Source organism: Elephantulus edwardii, unplaced genomic scaffold, assembly GCF_000299155.1.
Source record: "Elephantulus edwardii isolate Elephantulus edwardi_28Jun2011 unplaced genomic scaffold, EleEdw1.0 scaffold00208, whole genome shotgun sequence".
Classification (NCBI taxonomy): domain Eukaryota; kingdom Metazoa; phylum Chordata; class Mammalia; order Macroscelidea; family Macroscelididae; genus Elephantulus; species Elephantulus edwardii.
The window spans coordinates 4,051,986-4,060,260 of record NW_006399958.1 but is presented as its reverse complement, the minus strand read 5'-3'; the positions used below and the strand labels follow the sequence as shown (position 1 = coordinate 4,060,260).

General features: G+C 49.1%; 1 protein-coding gene across 1 annotated transcript in view; it reads left to right on the top strand.

Annotated features, from left to right (window-relative positions):
- LOC102845105 (very-long-chain enoyl-CoA reductase-like) overlaps positions 1–8,275 on the top strand; it is a 37,333-nt gene that overhangs the window by 368 nt on the left and 28,690 nt on the right. The gene's annotated exons all lie outside the window — the stretch shown is intronic.

Below are 8,275 nucleotides of genomic sequence, written 5' to 3'. Positions count from 1 at the left end.
GGTGACCCAGTGCGGGTGGCGGGATCTGTTATCTGAGGCTCCACCGTCAGTGGACTCAGGCCCACACCTTTCCTGCAGGCCCAGGTGACCCAGCCCTGTGGGCTTTCCAAAACTTTAATCCTGTTGGAAGCAGCTTCCTCACCAGCTGCCGCGTGTGAGCCGCCAACCTCTGGGACAAAGTGAGAATGCTTTAACCACTCCGCTACTGGGGGCTGCTTTCTCATTACTCCCAAAACCAAGAAAAATCACTGCCATGAATTTTTACAAAGGACAGTGAATAACTGCCCCCTCCCCCAGTCTCTAATCTTTATGAAAGCTGAAGGTTGAGTCTCCTGCAGCAGCTCATGGATTCGAACCGCTGACTTTTTGCTAAGTGCCTGCGTGGTTAACCACGAGGCCCCTGTATGCAATGGCTCAGGAGCAGCTTTCAGTGTGTATGCGTTTGGCAGGTCTCTGCTGGTCATAAGGCCAGGCCTCGGGTCAGCAGGGGAGGGACAAGTGGTCAGAGCCAGGGCTCATGGGACAAGGGGACCACCGGCTCTGAGGTCCACATCAGGCTTCCTGGTAACACACAGAGACACCAGCACGAAACAGAGTATTTGGAGCAAGCCGAAGGTGGGGTCCTTTGGCCTGGAAGGCAGAAACCACTATAGGGAGTTTTACAGAAAGACTACATCGTCATGAGATAGGTCAAGGTGAGGCCAGAAGACCAGGGAAGAGAGGGCTCTGGTCAAAGTGATAGAGGAGGCTGCGGCTTGGGGGTGGAAGTTCACTCAGCAGTCCATACACGTCTGTGCCCTGTACATGTTTTATGTGTACACAGGTCATTTACTCCTTGTTGCGAGGCTCACATTGTGATGCGCTCTTCCCCTTTCCTCCCTGTGTGTCCCATTTCCACTCCTCCTCCTGGCCTCCCTCCTGCCTTCAGAGCTTCATCCTCCTTGGATCTGCCCTTTGGATCTCTGGGGGTTGATTGTTCTAAGGAGTGTTTACTCCCTGATGGACCTGTCCTTCTTAAAGCCCTGTGTCCTGTTGGCAGAGCGCTTGGGGTTCGTTAATCCACCGTAGTGCTCTGAACCCAAACGCGGTGCCTCGGGCGGTTCGAATCCACCAGCTGATCCACAGGAGAAAGGTGGGCAGGTGCCTCCCGTGGGGTTTCCAGCCTCCAAAAACCTACCTGAGTGTCCCCCGCGTTCTGTCTCACTCGGCCATGAGGTAGAGGCATCATGTGCCCGAGGGTTGCGAGTGGGGGGCATTTCCAGACTTGGAGGGAGAGAGGAGCTTTGATACAAAGCAGAACAGTGGAGGGAGAGGGGTGGGTAAAAAAGTCACACAGGAGGAAGGTCCCAGGGGCACAGGCTGGGACTTGGCCGTGGCAGGGCAGAGGCAGTGAAAGGTGAGTTGTTGTCACCTTGACAACCAGGATCAAGCTGGACCAGTCTCGCTGCTTCCTCCTCCCGGAAGGAAGCAATGCTCCGGTTTCTGCACGTTCACACACGTCTCCCGACCTCCCACGCCGACGGAGCCTCTACCCGGGACGTCTTCTCTTTGCTCTACAGGGCACACAAGCCATTCAACAACACACCGTCGACCCCTAAGCTGCTTGAGATGGAACCACTTGAGTCCCCTTAGATGCTTTTTCCTGTCCACTGCGAGTTCTGGCCAGCTCAGTGCTCTCAACCACAAACTCTAAGACCAGAAATTGCTGTTTGTTGAAGTCGCCCACTCATGGCATTCTGGTATAGAAGCTCTGCATAACCAAGACGCCATCCAGACTGGGGCCAGCCCGCCCAGCTGGGAGGGGAGGCAGCCAGCTGGGCGAGCAGGACCATGACGGGGCGTCAGCTCACTCACCTCCAAACTGAGCCTGCACACGCCCAGCAGCTCCCTTCAAAACCACAGCCCCCAGCCACCCTCTGCTGCAGGTCCGCACTCAACCACGGGCATCCAGGGTCCTTAGTTTCCTTGTGTTGCTGTAACAAATCCCACAAGGGGGTGGTTTTCAAGAACAGACATTTATTTTCTCACAGTTGATTGTCAGCTGCAGTCTAGTCAATTCCAACTCCGATATTCACAGCCTTTGAGCTCAGTAACATCGTTGTGTATCGTTGGGTCTGAACTGACCCACAGCCAGTCTTCCAGTGGGTTTTTACAAGCAGTGAATTGTGTGGGAGGAGATTGCCCGTCTTTCTCCCACAGAGCAATTGATGGATTCGAACTTTGTTCCTTTGGGTTAACAAGGCAACTCCTTACCATTAAGCCACCAGGGCTCTCTTGGCTCACTAGTAGCAAAAGAGAAAAGGTATCCAAAGGTAAGCAATCCTGTGCCTTCAAACTCAGGTTGTTCAAGAATAAAAACCTTAAAAACTACCATTGAGTGGAAACTGACTCCTAGCTGACCCTTAGCGGGCTTTTGGGAGGCTGTGAATCTGTCCATGTTTCTCCTGAGATACAGCTGGTGGATTTGAACCACTGGAGAGGCCCCACACACACACCCAGAGCCCCTTTACTTAAGAGTCAACCGTAAACTGCCCTTGGACTTCTGGGAGTCAGTCAGTGTTCATTGCTCCCCAGTGGACTGCAGTTAGCATGACCCCATGTGTGCAGAATGAAACGGAGTTTCCAAAGGCTGTGACATTTCAGAAGCAGATTACCAGGCCTGGCAGAAGCACCTCTGGATGGCTTTGAACCACCAACGCTTTGGCTAGTCATCGAGTGTTTAACTCTTGGCATCACCTCTAAACCACACCATTTGTCATCGGGTTCCAGCTCTTGCACTGTGCAGGACAGAGTCGAACCTTCCACAGATTTCCCCTGGCTGTAATTTATTTACACACAGCCAGACGGCCTCCTCTTTCCCCATGGAGTTCAAATCTCCATTCAGCACCTAGGACACCTAATTCAATACAGAGGGTCAGGAATGAAGAGGCCAGAGACCAGCTCTCCAAGAGACTTCATCTGTCTGGATGAAGAGCTTGAACTTGACCCTCAGAGACAGAGGGTCTGGTAGGGATGTTGGGAAGAGCTTCGTGGAGGACGGGGAGGAGGCTGTGCGGTGATTTGAGAAGGGAGATGAAATCTTGATAGTGGCCATGGAATCAGCACGCAGAGGTGGACGTGCTGCCACTTCTCCTTTCGAAACCCACAGGTGGTTACACAAGGGGCCACAGGAAGGAAGGGCCTGGGCCTGTCCTGCCCTTGTTACATGGTGTCCAGTAAACTTACAGCGACCCTATGAACAACCGATCCAAACCCTCCTCACCGTCTCTAACACGCTTGAGTCCATTGCTGCGTCACCATGTCAGCCCATCTCACTGGGGTCTTCCCCCTTTTTGCAGACCCCCCACTTTTCCAAGTATGATGTCCCTTTCCAAGGAATAACCTCTCCTAGCAACATGCCCACAGTATGTGAGGTAAAGCTCTGCCTTCCTTGCCTCCATGGAGCACTCTGGCTACACTTTTTTCAAGACTTACCTGTTCTTTTGACATCAATTCTTTTTTTTTTAAATTTTTTAAATTTATAGTTACATTTAATAGGGATTGAGCAAATCATAGATGTGGATAGAACAGGACAGGGTTCACAGATCTTTAGGGTCTGAACGGTTCATAGCCTACTGGATTCTACCTATCAACACCAACAGGGCTTTTTTAACAGCGAAATAACTAGGGTTCGCCAGAGTTCAGGGGCAAAGAAGCAATTGCTGCTTCCGGCGCTCAGCTCAGCTCAGTTCCAGAAGAGCCAGCATCCAGCGGGGCAGGGAGTGGCTTCCGGCGTCTGCTTTGTTACCTGCCGAGTCAGAGCTGAAGGCTCTGTTCCTGCTTTTACAGGGGAAAGTGACAGGATCTGGCACAAATGGGGAAAAGTCTTAGGATTCAGCCTCTTGAAGCGCTTCTCGACTTTCTCCGCAAGGAAATAAAGCAGCAGCGTAGCTTCACCCGGAAGCTGCCTCCAATTCTTCTTCTGACATCCATATTCACTGTCCAGCTCTCAGATGCATATCAAGAGATTGAAAAGACCGTGCCCTGAATCGGGTGCACCTTAGTCTTCAAAGTGACACCATTGCTCTTCAGTTTTTCAGAGTGGTCTCTGCCCAGTGCAGTACATCTGATCTCCTGACTGCTGGTACCAAGGGTGTTGGTTGCGGATCCTCCCTTGGGTCTCAACATCCCTTCTGAAGCCTGGTCACACAGCTTGCCATCAGCTCTTCTGTCCCAGCTTCTCCTTCCTAGGAGACGGAAGGTCTTTCCTGTTCGGTGCACGATCCAGACAGACCTTCAGTACCGAGCTCTGGTACATGCTCTGCATCATCCTCCCAGGCTCAACCCTGTCATTTTAATCAGCGTGTCAGTCCATCTCCTTGACACATCAGTCTGTCAGCAAGACGCGTGCGTCTCGCTGGATGCTCTGTTCACCTGAGACATTTTTCTGCTTGGAGCAAAGCTCTTCCTTAAGTACAGCAGGCTGTGCCATCAGGTTCAGGGCATGCTTATTGCACCAGTTGAACGAAACCAGGTGTGAAGGCTAAGATGCCAAAGAGCACGGTGGTAACATACCTCATGGATCCTGGCTGAAAGCAGAGAATACCAGAAGAATGCCTATCTCTTGTTTTATTGACTGTGTAAAAGCATTTGACTGCTATGTCATGGAGCCAGAGCCAGGGTGTAAAATGAGCAGATGGGATGTGAAGGTGGCCTAGTCTCACTTCTCCCTGCTCCATAAAGGAGAACCGTCCCCATCAGCATCATCCATAAACAGCAAACAGATAACTTCTATCTAGGTCAGAAATGCCACCTCCCCCTGCTCCTGCACCTCTTTCTACCAAGTCATATGGGTTTGATATTCATTGTTGACTCACAGGCTTTATTCACAGTTATGGCACCAAGAGTGGGGTTTATTAGAGAAATAGGTTGGGGAGTGGGGAGAGGCAAAGAATCTCTCACAATACCAGTCCAGATTTAGTCCAGCAGTCCCAAACCAGAGTAACAGCAAAACACAATTCCTTCATTAGTAAAAGTACTGGTTTCAGTTCAGCAGTCAAATCCAAATCATCCAGCAAGTTTTGTCTCAGAACAATTATAAGTCAACTTCTTCAATCATCTGGCAGGAACAGGAAGACCTTTATCTGTGGCCTTTGTCTCTGGGCTCCTCTGCTTATAACTTGCCAGTTTCTCCACAACAATGCCACAGTCTCTCCACTACTATCACCAGGGTCTCGTCACTAAGGTCTCATTCTCACCAGGGTCTTGCTCCAGTCTCCCTCAAGTCTTGCTGCCCAGTGTGGGACGGTCTCTCTCTCCCTTTCTCCCTCTCTCCCTGTCTCTTCTTTCTCCTCCTCTCCTCTCTTCTTTTTTCTCTCTTCCTAGTTCCACAGCTGTTGATGATTTGCAAGATCATGTGTCTATAGTTAAGGCAGCAGGAGATCAGAGGGAGCTAATGTAATGGTTAGAAAAGACAAGTTTTAAATTAACACCACACAAGGTCTTTACCCTAGTGTAACAGGATTAGGAGACACCATAATTGGCAGGACTAAGAGAACTTTTTTTGGAAGCAGGAGTGGCATCCACTTCCTAAACCATGTGCCTCTGGAAAGTCTATGAACTTTGATAGTTCTAGAAAGGCATCAGGTCTTTTGTTCATAGGGTCACTATGAGTCATGCTTGACTCGAAGGTAATCAACAACAAAAAAAGAGAACTTTGCAACCCTGACCTAATGTTGAGAGGCTGAAGTTCAAAGGACCTACAGGCACCCCTGAGAAGCTGTCCTGACGGGAGAGTTATATCTTTTTGCCAACGTGAATTGTAACCTGGTCTCATTCTCATTGCCATTGAGTTGAAAGCAACTCATAGTTGACCCTCTAGCGAGTTTTTGGAAGAATGTGAATTGCATGTAAGGACATTGCCCATCTTTCTGCTGTAGACCCACTAGTGAGTTCATGCTCCCAGAGAAATGTCACCTTCGGGTCAACATTGTGACTGACGCCCTGTGGACTATGTCACCAGAGCTCTCTGTAACCATATAACTCTTCTAATGAATTTCATATTGTGAATATATGGAGTTGTGAGTTCTGTGTGGCCAGTGCAATGGATTAACTGGCTCAATAATAGCAAGGGCCCTGAGAGTACTGGTTGGTGTTAGAATTGATGGTTGTTGTTCTTGTTGTTGTTATGTGCCATCAAGTCGCTTGCGACTCATAGCAACCCTGTGTACAACAGCCCTAAACTCTGCTCTGTCCTGTGCCAATCGCACTGTCTCCGACACTCCCATCCCGATTATCCCAGTCACCGAATCAATCCACCTCATAGAGGGCCTTCCTCTCCTGCGCTGTCCCTCCACCCTCCCAAGCATGATGTCCTTCTCCAAGGACCGGTCTCTCCTCACAACATGTCCAAAGTATGTTAGACGGAGCCTCAGAATCATTGCCTCCAAGGAGCCACCTGGTTTAACCCTTTCCAGGACAAATCTGTTTGTTTTCCTAGCAGTCCATGGTATTCTCAATACTCTTCTCCAGCACCATAGCTCAAAGGCATCAATTCTCCTTCTATCCTCCTTGGTCATTGTCCAGCTCTCTGATGCATAACAAGTGATTGCAAAGACCATGGCCTGTATCAAACGCACCTTAGTCTCCAGAGAGACACCATTGTTTTTCAGTACTTAGGAGAGGTCCCTAAAAACAGACTTTCCCATGGCAATGTGCCTTTTAATTTCCTGGCTACTGGTGCCAAGAGTGTTGACTGTGGAGCCAAGCAAACTAAAGCTGTGTACAATCTCAATCTCTTCACCATCCATCCTGATGCTGCCAATTGGTCCAGCGGTCAGAATCTTTGTCTTCTTGACATTGAGCCTCAATCCATATTGGAGGCTGCAGTCCTTGACCCTGTGCAGCAAGTGCTTCAGGTCCTCTTCAGTTTCAGCAAGCAGGGTTGTGTCATCCGCATAACGCAGATTGTTGATAAATCGTGTTGACTGTGGAGCCAAGCAAACTAAAGCTGTGTACAATCTCAATCTCTTCACCATCCATCCTGATGCTGCCAATTGGTCCAGCGGTCAGAATCTTTGTCTTCTTGACATTGAGCCTCAATCCATATTGGAGGCTGCAGTCCTTGACACTCTGCAGCAGGTGCTTCAGGTCCTCTTCAGTTTCAGCAAGCAGGGTTGTGTCATCCGCATAACGCAGATTGTTGATAAATCATCCACCAATCTTGACCCCACATTTCTCCTCATAGAGCCCAGCCTCCCGGATAATCTGTTCTGCATATAGGTTGAAAAGGGATGGAGATAGAATGCATCCCTGGCCTACGCCTTTCCCAATTTTGAACCATGCAGTGTTCCCTTGCTCTGTTCTGACGACTGCCTCCTGGTCCAAGTATAGGTATGAGGAAATCCACAGTATAGTGACTCTTGTTTCAATGGCTTACCATAGGTCCTTACCACAATCTTGTAATTCAAACAAAATGATTGAGTAGGGCTATGCCAATACGGTTCCTGGGGCCCATCAAATGGACTGAAAATGAATAATATAGATAAGGTGCATGGGACTCTTAACTGGAGATTGATCAGTCTTGCCATCCATTATATCAACGAGAAGACCAGTTATGGGGCAGGGGCATGTGCCTTCTCAATCAGGAGACACACAGAGAGTTGTCCCACCACAGATAGGGAGAAGCAATGATAACTAGTGGCAGAGAAGTGGTGGCAGTAGAAGAGACTGGTGGGAGGTGGAATAGTCAACTTTATGGCACACTGTAACTGTCTGCTGGCCGGGAGCAGTGACACCCTGAGGGTGGTTAAGTGTGACGAAGACACACCACTCTGGGAACACTGCAGAGAGCCTACTCAACTTTATTGGGGGTTACAGTATGCTTATATACAGGCGAGTAAACAGGAGGACAGAGGAGGTGGATTTGTAGATGTGGATGGAGTATATGGATTGAACAGAAAAACCTCAGCCCACAAAACAACTATGAGATATCATCTCACCCCAGTAAGAATAGCAAAATGTAACATAACAGTGAACATCAAATGCTGAAGAGGTTGTGGAGAAACTGGAACCCTTACTCACTGTTGGTGGGAGGGTAAAATGGTGCAACCACTACAGAAGGCAGTATGGCGCTTTCTCAAAACGTTGCAAATAGAAATACCATTTGACCTAGCAATTCCTTCCACTACTGGGAATTTACCTTAAAAAACCATAATTGCCACCCAAGCAGATATATACACACCCATGTTTATTGCAGCTTTGTTTGCAATAGCAAAGAGCTGGAAACAACCCAAGT